The sequence below is a fragment of the Camellia sinensis genome, chromosome 4 (genome assembly GCF_055761805.1).
Source record: "Camellia sinensis isolate YWXY chromosome 4, ASM5576180v1, whole genome shotgun sequence".
Classification (NCBI taxonomy): domain Eukaryota; kingdom Viridiplantae; phylum Streptophyta; class Magnoliopsida; order Ericales; family Theaceae; genus Camellia; species Camellia sinensis.
Window position 1 is genome coordinate 169,775,204 of NC_138964.1, and position 22,865 is coordinate 169,798,068.

The window sequence follows — 22,865 nt, forward strand, 5'->3', positions numbered from 1 at the left end:
TATATTTTTTTTAGATTTTTTTTAATATATAAATTATGTTTTTTTAAGATTTTTTTATAAAAATAATTTAACAATCTTATCGCTAATCATAGTGTATGAGGGAAGTTGAAAAAGGTACTGCAGTAACTATACATAGATTGTATTTATAATTATTTGTATGTAGGGATTTTAAATGCTAATAAAGGGATTTTGACCAAATCAATAAATACAGGCATGTGGAAAGATATGTGGATTGAAAAAATTAATAAATGCTGAATAAATGCTGTGTTTTTTTTTCAATAAAAAATTTAGAAAATTCAGATTGGGAATATTTAGAGCCATTGAACAAACTACAATCACATTTTTCTTTTTGTGAGTTAACTTCAATCATATTAAAAAAACAAAAGGAGATAATTTCAATCATACAAATCACAATTTTTTTAATGCTACCTAACTACAATGACATTTTTCTCATAATAAAAAAATAATTGAAAAAAATAACCATTAAAATAGTATATAAAAAAGATAATTTAGAACCATTGAACAAACTACAAGCATATTTTTCTTTTTGTGAGTGTTTATATTTATCTAACTTCAATTATATTAAAAAATAAAATTATAAACAAAAGGAGATAATTTCAATCATATAAATCACAATTTTTTATGCTATCTAATCATCATCAATAATAATAAAAAAACAATAATTTATTTTTCAAAAAACATAGTGAGTTAAAAAGATCAATTACAATTTTTTTTGGGTCAAAATACAATCTAATTATCAGTAATAATTGGTACATTATGTGACCCTAATTAGTACAATCCATTTTGTTTTTCAAAAAACATAGTGAGTTAAAAATCAAATCACAAATTAAGTAAATTGATAGTTAAAAAAACACAATAATTTTTGTTTTCAAAAAACACAGTGAGTTGAAAAAAATAATTACAAATTTTTTTTTTCAAAATACAATCTAATCATTATCAATAATTGATATTTTAAAAATCAAATCAGAAAAAAATCAAATCAAATCACAAATATTTTTATGCTATCTAACTACAATCATATTTTTTTCATAAATAATTGTAAAGAAAAACCATTAAAACAGTAAATAAAACATTAAAACAGTGAATAAAATTTTAAATGACATTAAAAAAAAGAACCATTGAACAAAATACAATCACATCACATTTTTCCCATAATAAAAAAAAAATAAATGAAAAAAAAGAGCCATTGACTAACTACAATCACATTAAAAAAAAAGAACCATCGAACTAACTACAATCACATTTTTTTTCTTTATGAGTGTTTATGTTTATCTAACTTCAATCATATTAAAAATAAAATTAAAATAGTAAATACAAAGATTAACTAACATTAAAAAAAAAATCATTGAACTAACTATAACAATCATATTAAAAAAAAGAGTCATTGAACAAACTACAATTACATCACATTACAATCACATTTTTTTCTTTGTGAGTGTTTATGTTTATTTAACTTCAATCATATTAAAAATAAAATTGAAATAGTAAATAAAAAGATTAAATAACATTAAAAAAAAACCCATTGAACTAACTATAACAATCATATTAAAAAAAAGAGCTATTGAACAAATTACAATCACATCACATTTTTTCCATAACAAAATAAATAAATGAAAAAAAAAGAACTATTAAACTAACTACAATCATATTAAAAAAAAAAAATCATTCAACTAATTATAATCACATTTTTCTCTTTGTGAGGGTTTATATTTATCTAACTTCAATCATATTAAAAAATCAAATTATAATTTTTTATTCGCTAGACAAATCACAAATATTTTTATGCGCTATCTAACTATAATATTAAAACAGTAAACAAAAGGAAAAGTCAAGAAGGAGAAAATAAAAAGAAGACTTACTGTTTGCATATGTGGTCACTAAAGTTGAAAGTGTAAAAGTGAGAAGTCAAGCAGGAGAAAACAAAAAGGAGACTCACTGTTTGCAATAGGTGTGTGAAAAGTTTAAAAGAGTGTATAAATTGGAGAAGTTAAAAAGACTTGGAAGAATTTAATAAGTGCTATGTTTTTTTTTTCAAAAAAAATCAAAAAAATTAAGAAATTAAGGTTCAGATATTGGAACTCCCACAAAACTTGTGGGTTAGAGTAGATATAAATAAATAGATAGATATAGATATAGATATTTATATTTGTTTTAAATTTTTTTTAATATACAAATATTTGTTTTGGAAAAGATATGACAGTAATTATGAGAGAAGTAAAAAAGTCTTGTGGGTTGAGAGAAGTTAATAAATGCTGAGGTTAAATTTTTTTTTTTTAAAAAAAAAACCAAAAAATTAAAAAATTAAGATTGGCATATTGAAGCTCTCACACCTTGGGGGTTAAAAACCCCTTTTTGTTTAATATATAGTATAGATAATATATAATTTAATATATATATATATATATAAATTATAAGATGAGAGAAAGAAAGTGCTATCTTATTATAATGGAGGAGATCTTATAAAAAAAAACGTGTAGAATGTCTTCCTATTTTATTGTGTTTACAATTATCTATATATGTGAATTGTGATTTTAAATATATATTTTTTAAAATGTCTTATTTTTTTCCTTTTTTATATTATATTAAAGTTTAATATTTTGATAATAATCATATGTGTTGGATTTTTTAAGGAATTAAATGTGTTTTTTTTTATTATATTATATTAAAGTTTAATATTTTGATAATAATCATATGTATTGGACTTTTCAACAATTTTTTTTTTTTTTTTTTTATGTTTGTTCTTAATGCATTAAAGTGTTATTATGAAAGATAATAATCATATGTGTTGGGACTTTTCAAGGAATTTATATGTGTTGGATTTCAAAGAATATTTTTTATGTTTGTTCTTAATGCATTAAAGTGTTATTATGAGGGTAAGACTTGGGAGTTGAGAGACGTTAATAAATGCTAAGATTTTTTTTTTTTAAAATCAAAAAATCAGGAAAATTAAATTGGGAGGTTGGAGCTTTCATAAGGCTTGGGTTAAAATCCCATTTTACTTAATATATAGTATAGATGTAACAATTCTTTTACGGAAATGCCTGAGGCCTCGAATCTGAGGCCTCGAATCCTATATATATATATATATATATATTTTTTTTTTTTTCACTTAAGACAGCTAGTTTGGTATTTTTTTTTTCTTTTCTTTTTGCAAGGATAGTTTATGTATAGGGATGTGCTAAAAAATTAGATATTTTGCAAGTGAGTTGGGTTAGACTGATTGAATGATAAAATTGACTGATAAATTTTTTTATTTTATTTTATTTTATTTTATTTATTGGGCTGTGTTATTTATTTTTATTTTTTTTAAAGGTAGTCATATGTAGGGGTGTGCCAAAAAAATAGACATCCCGCACCAACTCATCATACAAAATTATATGGAATTAATAAATTTTAACTAGCAGTGATCAATCAATTAGGTTAGACTGGTTGAGTGATAAAATTGACTGATCCAAAATTAACTGATCAATTTATTAATTTTATATATTTTTATACGATGAACTGGTACGAAATATTTAATTTTTTTGATACATTCCTACACATAACCACCCTAAAAAAATAAAATAAACAAAAAAAATAATACACAAAGTCAAAAAAAGAAAAAAAAAAGAAAAAAAAAAAAGGCACTTTCGAGGCAAATTCGAGCCTCGAATTCGAGGCCTCTATCAGTGTTTAACACCCTCCTCGACTGTAAAGCGTGCAACTTCCACTTCTGCCATTAGGAATTCATTTTACAAAACGGATGAAGTACATTTGTGTTTGAAAGATTAGTTTGAGAGAGTGAGAGAAGTTATAGAGCGAGAGAGAGACTCTGAAATGTTTTGTATATAGATTAAATTACAAAGGGAATGAAGTCTCTCTTTATAGAGAGAAACATGGGCATTGGATGCCACACTCACCAAAAGCAAAAGCTATACAATTGAGTACCACCGAAAGCAAAAGCTATACAATTGAGTACCACCGAAAGCTATGTAACACTATACAATTAATAATAATAAATTTAAAACTATTCTAACAGCCCCCCGCAAACTCAAGGAGGGAAAGCATCAACCAAGTTGAGTTTGGAAACAAGATCAGTGAAGCGGCCAGGAGGATGAGCCTTAGTGAAGATATCAGCGGGTTGATCGACGGAAGCAATAGGAAGAAGATGAACAGTTCCACAGGTGACATGCTGGCGAATAAAATGACAATCAATTTCAATATGTTTGGTGCGATCATGAAAAACATCATTGTGAGTAATCTGAATGGCACTCTGATTGTCACAGTAGAGAGGAGTAGGAGCAGATGAAGAAACACCCATATCAGCAAGGAGCCAGCGAAGCCAGAGAAGTTCCTGAGTAGTATCAGCAAGAGCTCGGTATTCAGCTTCGGTGCTAGAGCGGGCAGTGAGGGATTGTTTTTTGCTACGCCAAGCAAGAAGAGAATCCCCTAAGAAGAAACAGAATCCCGTGGTGGAGCGTCGATCCGTAGGATCCCCAGCCCAATCAGCATCGGAAAAGGCACGTAGGTCAAGAGAGGAAGAAGCCGAGAAGTGAAGACCATGGAACATAGTGCCTTTGAGGTAGCGAAGGATACGGAGTAGAGCAGTATAGTGGGGAGTGCGAGGAGCCGACATGTACTGACTGACAATGTGAACAGCATAGGCAATGTCAGGACGAGTGACTGTGAGATAGACAAGACTGCCGACGAGCTGGCGATAAAGAGTAGCATCAGAGAGAAGAGTCCCATCGAGAGGAGTGAGACGAATCTGAGGATCAACCGGAGTAGAGGCAGTTTTGCAATCAGTAAGACCAGCTTGAGCCAGAAGATCGGATGCATATTTGGCCTGGGACAAATAGGAACCAGTAGAATCATGAGAGACTTCAAGGCCTAAGAAGTAGTTAAGAGTACCAAGGTCCTTCATCTCAAACTGTTGGTGGAGAAATTGTTTGAGGTGGAGAATACCAGCTTGATCATCACCAGTGATAATCATATCATCCACATACAGAAGAAGAAGAGTAGTACCATGAGAAGTAGTCCGTATAAAAAGAGCAGAGTCATAGGAGCTAGAGGTGAATCCGAAGTCATGAATGGTAGAACTGAACTTAGCAAACCAAGCACGAGGCGCTTGCTTGAGACCATAAAGAGCACGCTGTAGTTTGCAAACCTGATGAGGTTGAAAAGTGGACCCAGGTGGAGGTTGCATGTAGACCTCTTCAAGAAGATGACCATTGAGGAAAGCATTTTTGACATCCATCTGAAAGAGCCCCCAGTGGCGAGCAGTAGCAACAGCAAGTAAACTGCGAACAGAGGTAAGCCGAGCAACAGGAGAGAATGTCTCCTCATAATCAATGCCATATTCTTGGTTGAAACCCTTGGCAACAAGACGAGCTTTGTAGCGTTCAATAGAGCCATCAGAATGTGTTTTGATTTTGTAAACCCATTTGCAGCCAATCGCAGTCTTGCCAGGAGGAAGATCAACAAGATCCCAAGTATGAGCTTTGTCCAAGGCATGGAGTTCATCAGTCATAGCTTGCTGCCAAAGAGGATTAGTACAAGCCTCACGATAGGAGGTAGGTTCATAAGTAGAGAAGGCAGCAGATCCAACAATATAATCACGAAGATGGATAGGAGGTTGAGTTACCCGGCGGGGTCGACCCGTAGGAGGATCGGTGGGAGGAAGAGTCGGTGGAGAAGGAGGTGTGGCAACAAGAGGTAGACCTTCAGGTAGAGCAGGCTGGACAGGATCAGGGGTGAGCAGGGGCGTCTCGATGGAGGAGGAACCTGTATCAAAATCAGCAGAGAAAAGATCGATGGAAGGATTAGTAAACAATGCAGTAGTGGAAAGTCTGGGTAAGTGAAAGGAGGATAGTGAGGAAAACATTTGGTGTTCCCAGAAAACGACATGGCGGGAGATACGAAGACGTTTAGAGAGAGGATCCCAACAGCGAAAGCCTTTATGTTCAATACCATACCCAAGAAAGCAACAAAGACGAGAGCGAGGTTCAAGCTTGGTGTGTTCGTGGGATTGAAGTAGAACAAAACAAGCAGAGCCAAAAACCCGGAGATTGGCGTAAGGAGGGGGAGTGCCATGCAGACGTTCAAAGGGAGTTTGATTATGGATGACAGGGGTAGGAGCACAGTTGATAGTGTAAACAGCAGTGAGGGCAGCTTCCCCCCAAAAGTTTTCAGGACAGGAAGAAGAGAGAAGGAGAGCGCGAGTAGTGTCAAGAATATGCCTATGTTTCCGTTCAGCGCGGCCATTTTGCTGGGACGTGCCAGCACAGGAACGATGAGGCAGTGTACCATGATGCTGAAGAAAGGAAAGGAAATCTGAATCCCGATATTCCATAGCATTGTCAGAGCGAAAAATTTTGATGGTTTTGGAGAATTGGGTGTGAACCATTTGTGCAAATCGATAATAAATGTGTTTAAGTTCAGACCTATTTTTCATGAGAAAAAGCCAAGTAAACCGGGAAAAATCATCAATAAAAACAACAAAATAGCGGGATCCCCCCATAGTAGTAGTAGGGGAGGGCCCCCAAATATCCGAATGTATAAGATCAAAAGGGGCAAGAGAAACAGAAGTACTTTTATTAAATGATAAAGCAGGTTGTTTGGCAAGTTGACAGGGTATACAATCGAAATGATCGGGAATTACATGACCCAACTGTCCACTAGAAACCAAAGACCTTAAACGAGTAACAGAAATATGCCCTAAGCGACAATGCCAAAGATGAAAGGGAGATAATAAGGAAGTAGATGTAGGAGCAGCAATCTGAAGAGAGGCAGGAACATGAAGGTGAATGAGTTCATAGAGACGTCCACGCTTACGGCCGATCCCAATAGTCTGCCCTGTCTGAGGGTCCTGTACCAAACAATCAGTAGCAGAAAAGGTGACAGTTAGACCAAGTTCACATAATTGACCAATGGAAATAAGGTTTAAGGTAAGAGCAGGGATATGATAAACGTGAGGTAGAGATAAAGAAGAGGTGGAAACAGTACCAACATGACGAACAGACATGAGGGAACCATCAGCAGTATGTATTGAGGGAATATGAGGAGATGAAGATAAGGAAGAAAAGATAGTAGAACTGGAGGTCATATGATTACAACAGGCAGAGTCAAAATACCAAGAAGAGTTACCTGGGATTACAGACAAAGCAGTAGGAGGAGGTGTACCAGATGAGGAGAGAAGTTGTTTGAGCATGGCCTCTACATCCGTTGGAGAAAAGTGAGGAGTAGATGGAGCAGGTGACTCAGAGAACCCTGCAGAGGGGGCAGTGTCAGTGGGATGAGACTGAGTCCCGGAAGCAGCAGCAGCAGTGTGATAAGACTGATTCCCGGAAGCAGAAGTAGCAGTGTGATGAGACTGGTTACCAGAACGATGAAAACTTCCCCGGGAAGAGCCACCGCGAGAGGAGTGGCTATTGGAGGATGAGCGGGATGGATTGCGAAAACAATCCTGTTGCAGATGACCAGGACCAAGTTTGTTGCAGTAGCGGCAGGATCTGACAGGGCAATTGACCAGGAGATGGGTTGAAGGAAGGCCCCGATTCTGACAATAGAGGCAAGCAGTTGTCCGCTGGGTAAATGATGGCCGGGACGGAGGAGTGGCAAGAACAGAGTCCACATGATGAGTTTGAAGAGTACCTAGACGAGTCTCCTCTGATAGCAACTCAGAAATGGCTTGTTCAAGAGTGGGCAAGGGATGGCGATGAAGCAGAGAGGCACGTACGGGATCAAAAGAGGGGGTAAGAGCCATGAGAAATTGCACCAACCTTTGCTGGTTGCGATGGTTAGTAAATAAAACTGCATCTTCGGGGTCATGCCAGGTTGGTTCTGAAAGAGCAAGCTGATCCCAAACAGAGTATATTTGAGAAAGGAAGTCATTAATGGACTGAGTGGATTCTTGGCGCATGCGGTGAAGTTGGTTCTGAAGTTGATATTGATGGGCAAGACCAGTAGTCTGGTATCGTTCTTTCAAAAAATCCCAGATGTCTTTCGCAGGAGTAGTTACAGAGTCAAGCTGAAACCGGCCAAATTGAAGACTGATAGAGGTAACAGAGGTATTACGAAACCAGGTAATGATTTGGTAATTCTTACTGTCCCATTCCTCAAGTCGGTCTTCATATGTAGCAGTATGAACAGGAGTTTCAGTAGTGACACTGTCTTTGACTGGTTTAGTCACATCCCCGGTGACAATTCGCCAGAGCTTCTTCCCTTTAAGAAAGGAAGACATAGCTTGGGCCCACAGAACATAGTTTGAACCATTCAGAATAACGGAAATGGGATGGGAAGTGTCAAGACGATCCATAATACTAGTTAAGTAGGATTAAAGCAGCAGGAAGAGACCTGTAGGAGCAAAATTTGGTAAAACAGAGTGTACCAGTGAGTCCGGAAGGTCGAAAATAGCCAGAAAAGGCTGCTGAACAGAGATGATGTCAGCGATGATGTCAGCGGCGCACGTTAGCAGAGTGCAGGGAGGAGCACGTTAGCAGAAAGGCGGCGGCGCACGGTAGCGAACAGGCGCAGGCGCGGCGCACAATAGCCGTTTTGGCGCACGCGGGTGCAATGTAGTGAAGCGGCGCACGAAAGGCGCACAATAGCAGGCGCGGCGTACGGGAGTGGCAGGGCTGACGTCAGCCGCGGTTGTGTGGGCGCGTGGAGGCGCGTGGCGGAGGTGAGGAGCAACAGATGGCGCGTGCGGGCGCGTGTGAGAGTGGTGGCGGAGCTGGTGACGCGCAGAAGGTAAAGACGGCGCGTGTGGGCGCGTGGAGGGTGTTCTGAGAACGGGCTAGGTGCCGTTGGAATCGTGAGAAAATTCCGAGCAATTTGATGTATGCCACTGTGTACGGGACTAAACACCAAAATCGAAAATTGCCAGAAATGTAATACTGGGCTCTGATACCATGAAAGATTAGTTTGAGAGAGTGAGAGAAGTTATAGAGCGAGAGAGAGACTCTGAAATGTTTTGTATATAGATTAAATTACAAAGGGAATGAAGTCTCTCTTTATAGAGAGAAACATGGGCATTGGATGCCACACTCACCAAAAGCAAAAGCTATACAATTGAGTACCACCGAAAGCAAAAGCTATACAATTGAGTACCACCGAAAGCTATGTAACACTATACAATTAATAATAATAAATTTAAAACTATTCTAACAGTGTTGAAAGCAATAAACTGAAACTCCAAAATGTAATAAATTGATATGAATATGTTATTCATTCTTAAAGCTGTTATGAAATGGAGGTCTTAAGTTGAATTTTTATTATTTTTATTAAAAATATTCTTACAAGTCGTACGTGACATTTTGCTTAGTGAACTCTCAGTTATACCAACTCTAATAATTGGTGCTCTCCTGCTCTCTCTTGTAAGTTCCAACACCATACTAGAATTGAACAAAGGGCTTGAATAAATTGGAGATGTTAGATCTGACTAAGACAAATTCGAATCCGATCCGAATCCATTTATTCCATATCTGATTATAAATCACTTGAATTCGAATCTGATAATTTATCTGACTTGATAATCCGAACTGATTCATTTAGTTTTTTTTTTTTTTTTGAGCTATAATTTTATATAATTTTTTTTTTTTTCAATTTGTGTTTTCTTCATTCAAATTTAGAATAATCGGATCGGACCAATTTTTGCATATCCAATCCGTTTAGTAATCGGATTAAACGGTTCCAGATTATCGGATTACTGGGTTGGATTTTTATAAATGTATTCTGATTTTCCAGTCAGGTTCCGTTCGGATTCGGATTAAATCCAATCCATTGACACTTGATAATTATAAGATATGTGTGACACAGGTTAAATGTAGAGGATTAGAAAACAACCTAATGGCATTTTATTTTCAAAGCCACCAATAATTTGTTTGCATATGTTTTACAAGATAATGAAAATAAGCCTTTGCTTCAAATAAAATGCATATTACTTAAAAACATAATATTTGTTACTAAGAACTCCATTAACTTAATCCTTGTGAAGACTTCTGTAGTTTTGTAGATGCTCGATAAATTTGTCTATGTATTGGTCATGTCGAAGCTTGTCACCAAATATAGCTCTCATCTCTCTAGCTTTATCCCTATAAACCTTTCCCTCATCGTCAGTTATTACCAACTTTAGTGACTCAGCTACTGAGTTTCGGTATAATAACCCGTTTCGATCATCTCTCGGTATTTCTATACCCACCTTGTTTTTCTCAAAAATCCTAGCATTCAACCCTTGCTCTACCATGAAGGGCAACATAATAAGTGGATGTCCAAATTGAAGGCCCTCAATAATTGAACTCCAACCACAGTGAGTCAAGAAACCACCCACTGAGTCATGAGCCAATATCCTAAGTTGAGGCACCCAAGTCGTCCACACAACTCCACGACCTTTGGTTCGATCCTGAAACCCGTCTGGCAACTCCACTGAGTCTGACTCATTCAAGCCAGACGGATTTCTAAGGGCCCAAAAGAAGGGCAAACCAGATATCTCTAGCCCGAGAGCTAACTCAGTAAGTGTTTCTTGACTCAGAGTCAACTCACTTCCGAGTCCTACGTAAATCACAGATCCCTTGGTTTGATTTTCTAGCCAACCACTGATTGACAACCACGTGTCACTTGTTTCCTCCCTGCTAATGTCAACCGATGGGGGCATCAAACCCACTGGTACGACAGGCTTTTTGTTAAGTTGTTGGAGGAGTGTCAACCAGTGGGCTTCGAACTCTTCACAATCACGTGTGGCAAGGACGTCGCACCCAGCAATTGCGGACCCAAGTCGATACGTGTCCAAAACATCTGAGGTAATGTTTTGTGCGGCCTCCACGATCCACTTGATCTCGTAATACCGATGGGCCAAGTTGGAAGAAGACGGGATCCATTTAGGTGGGACCGTAAAGTCTTCCAGCGTTGTCCGCGGATCAGAGCCGTCAATCAAAGCAGATGACGGCCCTAAAAATGCCAAAAACCAGGCGTTAACTGCGTTGAAGAAGGCACGTGCGATGCCAAGCTCCGCAGCAATTGGGGGTAACCAATAAGGAGCAAAGTCGTAAACAACCCAATCCGGGGATGAAGCATGTAAGAATTGAGTCAACTCGTCCTTGAGACCGTCATAGGCCTTCTTGAGGAAGTGAATCTTGTCAGAGGGTAGGTCAATGGTGGCCTCCGCGTTGTCCGGGAGGCCATCAACTGGGGGCAAATGAAGCTTCACTAAGCTTATCAGTGGGGATAAATTTGATGGAATTCTTGGTAAGCGCTCAATGTTTCTTGGGGTCGACAGGAAGGAGACTTGATGACCCCTTCTCGCCATGTTCTTGGCTAGCTCTAAGAATGGGATCATGTGACCAAAGGCCAACCACGGGAACACCACTATGTGTAGCTTTTGCTTACCGTCATTTGTCATGGTTACAAGTGTTAATCGGGACACAAATTGGTATCGATAATCTGTGACTTGTTATTGTGTTATACGGACAATTACAATTCAAGGAAATGATAAAATTTCTAGGTAATTTTGTGTCTTGAAATTCTAAACATAAATATGTGAATTTATAGGCGATGAATTTGAAATTTATGTAATAAGTATGGATTGATGGAGTCAACGAAATTGAAGTTTTTCATTTAATTTGTAAATCCTATGAACAAAACTGTTCGTTTCGAGTACTAAGAATTAATGGCTAAACTTTAATGAATAAACTTTAATGAACAAAACTGTTCATTTAATGAATAAACTTTAATAAATAAACTTTAAAAAATTTGTAAAGCCACCTTTTTTTACCCAAAACGAGCTAGTTTTTTTGCCAAAAAAAGCCGTCAAAAAGCCAATTTTTTACTAACTTCCTAAAACACTTCTATAACAACTTTGGGTATTTAACTGAACTTTCAAATTTTGATTAATTACATTTTTGGTTCTCAAAATTTGAAGTTTATGTCGTTTTGATCCATAATGTTTAAATTGTCTATTTGGTCCTAAATGTGAAAATGTTTCAATTTCGTCTAGTAATCAAATTTCGTTCCATTTAAGTCAGGGATAAATGTATAATTTTGAACATTAAAATAACAAAGATCAAATATGTTTGGACTAAAATGTAATTTTTTGAGTAAGTTTTCACATTAATGACACATCATATAATTTGAAGACTAAAAGTATAATTTTTTAAGTGAGTTTTCACATTTGTCATTGATTTTAATAGCATCTATTAACGAAAATTGATAGGCAAACTAAATTTAAATACTTTTTATATATGCTAGCGCCACATACACCAATTAATCTACACACTAGTGTATCAACTAGTGTTATGTTACTGTTACTGACCTCGCCCATTATATAAATTATAAATACTCAAAACTTCTAAAATTATGCCACATCATCTGTTAGTATACTAATTAGTACATTAATTGGTACATATAGTATTATTTTTTTATATATTGGAAATTACACAATTTTAAATATTAAAGCACAAAATTACACAAATTTCATATTTTTGTGAACTAAAAACGTACTTAATCCTTGAGAATTATTTTTTTTTTGAGAACCAAATCCTTCAGAATTATATTTTCCAACGATTTCGACAAGCGCACGGCTTTAATTCTTTTAAATTCCAGTTGTGTGTTTTATCGTGCGAGGATCGGGGGACATCCTCTAGGATCTCCACGTCCTCGTCTTCGATCTCTGCCTTCTTTGGTTCTCTTATGCTGCAGGTGGATTTCATTGTTGCCATGGAGCAATTCTTTGCCTGCAGCTGACCTCCTCAATCCCATGCTCTGTTGGAAACCGTAATAGTTGATGCAATGTTGAGGGAACAACCCCCATTGCATGTAACCATGGCCTTCCCAAGATGATATTGTAAGGGGAGGATGTGTCGATTACGGTGAACTCCGTTTTTATCTTCTTCGTGCCAGCCTGCACATCTAAGCTTACTGCTCCCAGTGGCCATGTCGGCGTTCTATTAACCCAACCATTGAGCCGTTGGATTGCTCCATATCGTTTGGGTGAAGGCCAAGCTCTTTGTAACACCTGACATACATGATGTCACAAGAGCTGCCTTGGTTAATCAAGATGTGCTTCACTTGGCATTACCTAACCTGGAGGGATACTACCATGGCATCGTTATGTAGATGCTGCACCATCTCAAGGTCGGCTTCTGTAAAGGACACTACTGGTCCCTGGCACTCCTTTGCCTGATGTCTCTTCTCCTAGATTTGGTAGACATGCTGTAAGTGCTTTACTTTTTGGGTCTCCCCCCGAATTTCGTTTTCGTTGACTTTCGAGTAAATTACATTAATTACCCGTGGTCCTCCTGCCTGAGGTTGTTGTGTTGGGGGAGGCGGAGCTGCTGTTGCCTGAGGCAGTCTTGCCTTTTCTTTCCTTGTCCTGGCCTCATCGACAAGGTCTCTCAGATGGCCTTGCCTCACCAGGTCTTCTAAGTGTGTTTTCAGGGCTCTACAACCCTGAGTCATGTGCCCATCTTCATTGTGGTATGCACAATGTCTGCCAAGGTTTCTTCCCATAAACTCTCCTGGTGCCCTCACTGGTGCTCTGAAATAAGGCTGGCTCCGAATTTTGTCCAAGACTTTGTGAATCGGGATTCGAAACACAATTGTAATTGCCTGTGTAGCCCTCAGTCCTATCTCTTGCTTGCTGGATCCATTGTTACCTTGGCCTCGCTTCGGCGAGCCGTTTGCTTTTTCTTGCTTTGTCTCCTTCGTCCCCGACGCATCTTCCTTAGCGCTGGCATACTTCTCAATTCTAGCCATGAGCTCTTCCATGCTTTTTGGCAATGTCTTTGTCAAAGATTTTCATAGTGGACAGTCGTCTTTTAGGCTGTTCTTGAAAGATACGACCACCACCTCTTGATTGCACTTGGGTATTCAGTTGAACACCTCGTAGTACCTTTTTGTGTAGGCCCTGAGGCCTTCATCCTTCCTGATTCTCAGAGCCATTAATGCATCCACCCTCAATGGTTGTAGCTTGTTTGTCACGAACTTGGCCACGAACATCTTGGCCAGGCCTTCCTAGGTCTTTATACTTCCCTTCGGCAGTTTGTAGAACCAATCTGATACAATCTGCCCAAAAGACGATGGGAACACTTTATAGAGCAACGGCTCGTTCCCAATATATAATGCCATCGAATTTAGGTACAATTCAACGTGGAAGTTAGGGTCTGACTTACCGTCGCATATTTGAAACCTCGGCATACTGCATCTCTTTGAAGCCTCGAATTTGTCTAACTCCACTGAGAATGGTGTTCTCGGCTTATCAGGGGAGGTTACTTCGGCATCGGCGTTTTGTTGCTTCCTCTTGAGGTAATCTCTCAAGTCTCTTTTGGTCTGACCAGGAGCTCAGCTATCTCCTGTCTTCAGTCTTTTAGGTGCACTGCTCTCAACTTCGTTGTGAGCCCTCTTTGACCCTTCTCCATGAGTTGTGTCGAAGCATAGCGCCTGTCCTTGAACATGCCGATGTTCTTTGGGGTCTACCTCCTTGGTGCGGTGCGTCCTCTGCGATTCTTCCCTCCTTGACTCTCCTTGCCCGACCTCCCTTGAAGGTCGGTGAGAGTGTCTTTCGCTCCTGGTGTGTTGAGGGGCTGCAGGGATTGTTTTTTGCCCTTCCTTCTTGGCATTGGCCGCTGGAATCAGTGTGTCCTCCAGTGGGAATGGTGGCTTCATGACGTTGTTTTGCATCATAAAATTGACCACCGATTGCAGGTCTGCCAATTTATTTGCCATCTCTTTCACCTCTTTGTCCCTCCGCAGGCATTTATCCTTCTATACCTGGAGGTCATCCTCGTTGTAGTACCCGCTCCGATCTGGTTCCCTTGGCACGTCGCCACCCTGGCCGACTTCTTTCCTGCCGTGATTCTGGTTCTGAGTCTCTTCGTTGTGACCATCGTCCTCCATATTAGGATCGGTGTGCTTACCGTTCCTAGCAGGGGGTTTCGTTCCCAACCTTATTCTTCTGTCCGTCACTGGCCATCTATTCTCCTTTCTTTCCCACAGACGACACCAAATTGTGTGAGTGAATTTCCGACGACACTGCCAAACTCAATATTCAGCTGGAGAGCACTGGCAGAATAGATGGCACCTGACTAACCTGTAACAGAAAGAGAAGACTCCGACGGTGGTTCGTCCACTCGGGGGCACTCCGACGATCAAGTCAGTATATCTCTTAAAGATAATCGATAGTGCTAAACTCACTGTTTAGAATATAAATTGCGTACCTTAGACCCATCGGGGGTACCTTTCTTTTATAGCTAACTCAATCCTAGTCCCTATAGAAGCCTAGCTTTAATAGACTTTAGCTCAGTGCTTATCCTGAACTCTCCAAGAGATAAAGATAAACTCCCTAAGAGTGTTATCCTTATCCATGCTGAAGTCTTTCCTCATTCTAGGACTCTTGTGTCTTATCCGCTTATCTCGGATTCCAATATCTTTGGAGATAACCTCGGCCTAACCGAGATCACCTCGGCGTCATAGCCTGGACACGTGGCACCTCGGCTGACACGTCGGCGTCACCTTGGCCACGTGTTGGGACTCAGAAAATATATCCCCACAGAGTATGTGAAATACTTTGGGTCCACGATTTGTATGGCTTCGACAATTTGGGGCATAATTAGAATATTTTCTTTCAAGATTGTATGATATAAATTTGTTAGTAAAATTTGATTACAACTAAAGTGGTTACCGTTACTCCATCAACTTGAATCACTAACCTTCTCCTCATCACATTTTAATTATAAGATCACTAAACCAAATCCAACATCTAATAGTAAAATACTTATATCGTGCCTATTTTTTAAAACTATTAAAATATAAGATATAATTACCAACACTGGTAAACAATTTGTTGATGTCGGCCAAAAAAAAATAAAATAATAAAGAGTAAATTATAAATATATTTTTTAAGATTTGTATAAAATATATATTGTCCCTTATAATTTGGAAAACTACAATTGCCCTCTTATCAAATTTTTTTATTTAATAGAATTAATTAAAAAAAATTCCTAACTACTCTTTTATACAACAATAAAATTACATGAATTATTAATTAAAATATATTTTTAATATAATTAAAAACTATTATTTAACTTGATGATTTATTAATAAAATGGGTCATCTATAATTAAATTAAAAAACTCAAAAGGGTAAAATGGAATGTAATTTCCAAAATTATAGGAATGATTCAGTGTGTTTGGTTTTAATTTTCTAGATTCATGAAAATTGAGTTTTTTGTTTTTCATTTTTCATTTTTTTGTTTTTAGTGTATATTTTTAAAATTTTAAGCATTTTTTTTAAACTTTTTTTAGATACACCTTACATAGATGTATTTGAAAAGTGAAATATTTGTAACAAAATATTTTAAAAAATCAATAAATACTCAAGAATACGAAAAGTATACTGAATTCTCGTATTTTTTTATTTTATATTTTTGTATTTAGTGATTTTTCTAAAGATTTTTTTTACAAATATTATACTTTTTTAAGTGTATTTATGTTAGATATATCTAAAAATTAAAAAAATTACTTAAAATATTAAAAAAAATTGATAAAAAAAATATGAAAAACAAAAAATCTCAATTTTCTAAAATATGAATCTTGAAAATTCAAACCAAACAACCTAATTAGTGTTTTAAGTAAATGAAGATGATATATTTTTAATTTACTCAAAGTAAATAAATAAAATAACCTATTTTTTAAAACTATTAGTGTTAGGCTTTTGTTCTTGGCAATCCCGTTTGACAAAACTCTTTTCAGTTGTAATTATATTCGATCTTTGATTTTAGTGAGGTTTTGAGTTTTAGATGCGAATCTAACCTGAATTGTGCCTTACAGAGAGATGTTTCAGAAGTTAATTCTTTCTTATTTTGCCACTTTGCTGACTATGTCGGGGGTCGAGTTGCCTAGTCAGCTCGCGGGGGTCCAGGGGACAGCGCCACGGCAGGGTTGAGAGGCAACACCCCCAAAGCAAAAATGCAAAAATACATTCGAAGTTGCTTGTCTGCTCGAGCGAAGAATGTTTGGTTCTAGAAGTTTGACCTGTCTGCAAAAGTACTAGAAGTTGGGATTTTATGCTCGAGTAAACTTTTCTCGAGCAAGGTCCACTTGAGAGGCCATTCCTACGCTCGAGGGGAGAACGCAATTTAGTTTTCTATAAATATGTGTTTCAATCAGATTTTAGGATACGACTTCCATATCCTCTTTGAGGGTTCTAGGGTAGAGGGTTCTAGGGTTTTTCTCTGGGGCTATTTTGCTAGTTTTCTTTGATGTTTAATTGAGTATTTAACTCATGGTTTGAGAAGTATACATCAAAGGATTGTTTGGTTCATTCAATACAAAAGAGAGAGTTGTTCTTCGGTGGATTCCGTGGAATTTGGGCCTGAAGCTTTGGTGGATTCCGGAGTGGCTCATCGTCGTGATTCGACATCGGCGTTGTGGAATCAACGTTGGGCAAGACATTTTCGAGGTGAAGACGTGGTGGAAGAGGCATATAGGTGTTGGTTTAATTCAGGCGTGGATTCGTTAGTTAATTGAGAGTACACTTGTGTAATTCCTTTTGTTTTTTCAGTGGATTGTTTTGTGACTTTGGCCCCGTGATTTTTTATCATAATTGGAGGCGCTCTAATTGTGGTTTTTTCACGTTAAAATTGTTGTGTCGATTTGTCTTTGATTTTTTGATTGAGATTGCTATTTACTAATCACAAATCAATGTCTAGGGGATTTCTAATATTTTTTAATTAGAATATAAGATATAATTACCAACAGTGGTAAACAATTTGTTGATGTCGACCAGAAAATAAAATAAAGAATAAATTATAAATACACTTTTTGAGATTTGTTTAAAATATACATTGTCCCTTATAATTTGGAAAACTACAATTACCCTCTTATCAAAAATTTTTATTTAACAGAATTAAAAACTATTACTTGACTTAATGATTTGTTTAAAAAAAGGGTCATCTGTAATTAAATTAAAAAACTCAAAATGGTGAAATGGAATGTAATTTCCAAAATTATAAGAATGATTCAGTGTGTTTGGTTTCAATTTTTTGGATTCATGGAAATTGAGATTTTTGTTTTTCAATTTTTTTTTTGTTTTTAGTGAATATTTTTAAAATTTTAAGCATTTTTTTAAAACTTTGTAGATACACCTTACGTAGATGTATTTAAAAAGTAAAATATTTGTAACAAAATATTTTAAAAAATCAATAAATACACAATAATACGAAAAGTATACTAAATTCTCGCATTTTTTATTTATATTTTTGGTATTTAGTGAATTTTTTAAAGATTTTTTTCACAAATATTATATATTTTTAAGTGTATTTATGTTAGATATATCTAAAAATTACTAATTTTTTTTTAAAAATTCAATGAAAACAAAAAAAAATACAAAAACAAAAAATCTCAATTTTCTTAAAAAAATGAAATTTGAAAATTCAAACCAACCATGCTGATTAGTATTTTAAGGCTATTTTGGGAAGCAACTTTGGGCTAAAATAGTCATATAGAACAAAATATGCTATTTTAGCCAAATAGGACAAAATGTCACATCCAACCCATAATCATTTCATTTTTTCTCTTACAAAAATTAAAAAAGTCAAAAAAATCTATCCCAAACAAGGTTTTTTAGCCCCAGGTTAAAATAGTTAAAAAATTTAAAAACCAAAAAGTCAACCCACATCCCAAGCGAAGGTTAAGTAAATCTACAGGATATATTTGTAATTTATTCAAAATAAATTAAAAAAATAACGGAGAACAAAAATAGTAGAGATCTAATGGTGTAAATTTGGCCTGGCCCGACCCGGCCCATGTTGGGCCTCACGGACTCTCGCCAAAATTCGGGCTGGCCCGGGCTAGAAAATTAGGCGCAGGGGTATTCGGGCCTTGGGCAGGCCGACCTGAGCAAATTTTTATATTTTTTAATTTTTTCTACCAAAATTTTATTATTTTTCACTAAAAAAAAAAAAAAAAACTAGGCGTCAGGCCGGCCTGGGCCCAGGCCCAGGTCTAGGGTTTTGGACTGGGCTTGGGCCCGGGCCTAAACATGCCTAAATGAGCCGGGCCCACCTTGGGCCGCGGGTGATCTTCGGGCCGCTCAGCGAGTCATTTTTACACTCCTGTAGAGATCTAGGAGGGGCTAGTCTACTATGCATTTGGGTGATGATGTCATAGTAACGAAGCTTTTTTTTTTTTTTTTTTAACAAAGCAGTAATGAAGCTTACTTATTCTGGCGATGTAATAGCGTTGTCTGGGAAACAAAAATCGACCGCAGTTGAAATGGAAAAATAAAAGAACATTTTTGTCTACTTACGTCTCGTTTGTGAATTTATTATTTTGATAAATTTTTAAATTTTTTATAAAGAGATATGTAAGAAAATAAAAAGAATTTTATGTCATTTATAATTTTTTTTTGATTAAAATAGTCTATTAACAAATGAGACTATACGTTTTGCTACGTGGATACACGTTAGATAGAATATAGAGAGAGTAAAAATTATTAGGTATCCACGGAGTATCACAAGACCATATCTCCTCACCAATCACTACTCATTATGTCCTATCATGTTCGTCAATTACCCAACATAAATAATTAATACTTCATCTTCTACATCAATCATACTATTATGGAATAATCACTTGAGAGATAGAGAGAGGAATGATGAAAAGTGAGAAGTGAAATTCATTTTACTTCTTTAAAAATAAATTAAGAATATTCAATTAAAATTTCCAAATATTTTTCTTTGATTAATTTTTGTACAAATTTTATGGACAAATAGCGTGTATAATAGTGACATATCAAACGCAGCCAAAATGTTTCGTATATGAGAATCACACGTGACTAACGTGGATTTTACTAATGTTTTGTTGTTGTTGTTGTTGTTGTTGTTGTTGTGTGTGTAAAAACATGGTCCACCAATTTCTTTCAAGTTTTTCAGTATATATCATCAATTATTCTATCTATACTACCAGAAAAGCGGCTTTAGACACCGAATTTTTTTGCGACGGTAAAAATACCTCGCACCTGGTAACAAATTCCCTCTTGTCAGATTTGTTTATTTAACAAAATTAGCCGACAAATTAGAAAATCATAATTGGTCTCATACACAATGATAAAATTACTTGGACCACCTGGTGATTGCAAAAAAAAATTATGATATTACGATAAAGTGAACGAGACAAATCGTATTTTAAACAAACTTTAATGGATTCATTGGTAAATGATCCAAATCATATTCGAGTTGTTGAACGAGTTGATTTAAACGTATACTTCCTATTGCTGTTAAGAAAATACTATTTTCACCTGTGCAAGAAAATACTATTTGGTTGATAGCGGCAATAGCAACAAAACAGACTATATAGCCCCATACAAGTGGTATAGATATCACCAAAATGCCCATCAGAATCGAATAAGACAGAAAGATTTCGAACGGCTCAACGAGGCACATTCGTCATTGCGTAGTTGTATCGAGCTGACGTTCGGTGCCTGGAAGTCAAGGTAGGGAGCTTTGCGGAATATGTCGAAGTTGTGTTTTTCTGATCAAGTGTCCTTTGCATGTGTATCGATGGCGTTACATAACTTCATACGCAGAAACAATGAAACTGATGAGGTCACATTGAATATCCTAGACAACGACGATTACGTGGTGCCGCAAATGCCCGGCCACCACAAATACATATGGGTTGCTGATATGATGGAGCTAGGGGACTCAGATCCAGAAATGGGCGCTGTAAGAGTGAATATTACATACGCTCTGGGACGGCAAACACACGTGTAGAGGCGGAGCATTTGTTGGTGTGGTGGGTGTTATCTTCGATGTATGTTGTATAATATTTTGAATTCTACAAAATGTAGTACTGTTCTTAATTTCTTATTTTAGCTATCTTGTTATTTTTTAGAATTTTTATTCGAATATGTTTAATTGAGAATTCATATTATAACAAATTAAAAAAATGAACATAAATACGAACAAGTGAAGATAACGTAAAATTCGAGTTTATTAATTTGTTTAATAGAATCCACTCTTCTGCATGTGCTAAAAAAAGTATTCATTTTCAACATGTTTCTATATGTTGTTGAAAAAAATTTATTACATCATCATAGCTTAGAAGGATATAATTTGTATTAGAAAATTATAAATAACCAAAAATAATAAAAAGTACAAATAATTTGCCTAACATAGAGAGTATAATAATCTTCACATGTGTATTTCAAATAAATTAGACCAATAATATTATGATACATTGGTAAACATGTGAGCTTTTAACATTGTAATTGTATTTTATAAAAATTAAGATTTATTAAAAAGAATTTAAAAAAGACTTTTGAAATTAAAATTAAAATTTTTATGTTGTAATTTTGGGAATTTTGTTTCATTGTCGTTAGTAATATTATTGAAATAATTTACAAACTTATCAAATTATTGTGACACGTATTACCAAAAATTAACTTAAAAAATATGAAGTATGAGTATATTTCATGTGACGGCTACGCTAATGGCTTTGTGGCGTGAAGTCTCATCTTCTGCCAAATATAAAAAAGCGGACAAAAAAATAAATAAATATATATTGACCAAAAAATTATGAGTTGTTTGAAAACATTGATAAAATTGCAAGGGATATATGCAAGGGCTAAATTACCATTTTTTATCAAAAACTAATTTGCCAAAGTGGAATCCAAAAAAATGTACATTTGTTGACCAATAATAGCACATCACTCGTTTTTTCAAAAAATATTGTAGCTTTTTTATTTTATTTTATTTATTTAAATATTACAGTCCAATAATTGTACAATTATGTTGCCTCAATTATGCTCTCATTGAAGTCAACAACAAAAGCCAAAACCATTTATACAGATGTGGCACCCCCTCGCCCACATAGAAATCCGGATCCTCTCCAGCAGTTTCTCTGGGCAACGGCTCAGATAGAGCCACATCACCTCTAAAGAAATATCCGGCTCAGATTTATTCTTTAAATCAAAAAAAATAAAATAAAAAAGTACACACTTACACCCACTAACACACACTCTCTCTTTCCGTGGAACATTCCTTTCTCACTAACACACACTCACAGCACATGTTCTCCCCCCCCCCCCTCTTTCTATCACATTTTTAATAAAAAATAAAAAACTATTTTAATCTTTTTCATTTCATTTTCATAATATATATATATAAAATTTTTAATATAAATTTTTAATTTTTATAAAATTAATATTATTGAAAATATAATTTTAAAATAAATAAAAAGTAATTATTATGTTTAGTTATGCTTGCAAAGTATTATTTTTAAAATATAAAAAATATTTTGATGAAAATAAACACACAAAAATCATATATTTTTTAAATTCTCAAAAATAATCTTCAATCCAAATATATATATATATATATATATATATATGAAAATAATGGCTACTATGCATAGATGTAAATTTTTTATTTTCTTTAAAACACAAATTCAATCTATGCATAGGCGTAAATCAAATATAGAATTTTTTTTATTTCCTTTAAAAAAATTATAAACTTTTTTGGTTAATAAAATTAAATTAAAAGTCATTATTTTCATATGATTTTTTTTTTTGGAATGAAGATTGTTTTTTAGAATTTAAAAAATATATGATTTTTGTGTGTTTATTTTATCAAAATATTTTTTATATTTAAAAAATAATAATTTGAAAACATAACTAAACATCGTAATTACTTTTTATTTATTTTAAATTTTTATTAAATATATTTAATATCAGTCTCATTTTAAAGGTATATTTTCAATGATATTAATGTTATAAAATTAAAATTTTATAGCATTAAAAATTATATATATATATATATATATTATGAAAAAGTTTAAAATAATTTTTTTAATTTTTTATTAGAAATGAGAGAG

At 35.3% G+C, this 22,865-nt stretch overlaps 1 pseudogene; it reads right to left on the minus strand.

Moving 5' to 3' along the window:
* Positions 1 to 9,982: 9,982 nt before the first annotated feature.
* Positions 9,983 to 11,398, minus strand: LOC114323694 (putative UDP-rhamnose:rhamnosyltransferase 1 pseudogene; annotated as a pseudogene).
* Positions 11,399 to 22,865: the final 11,467 nt, after the last annotated feature.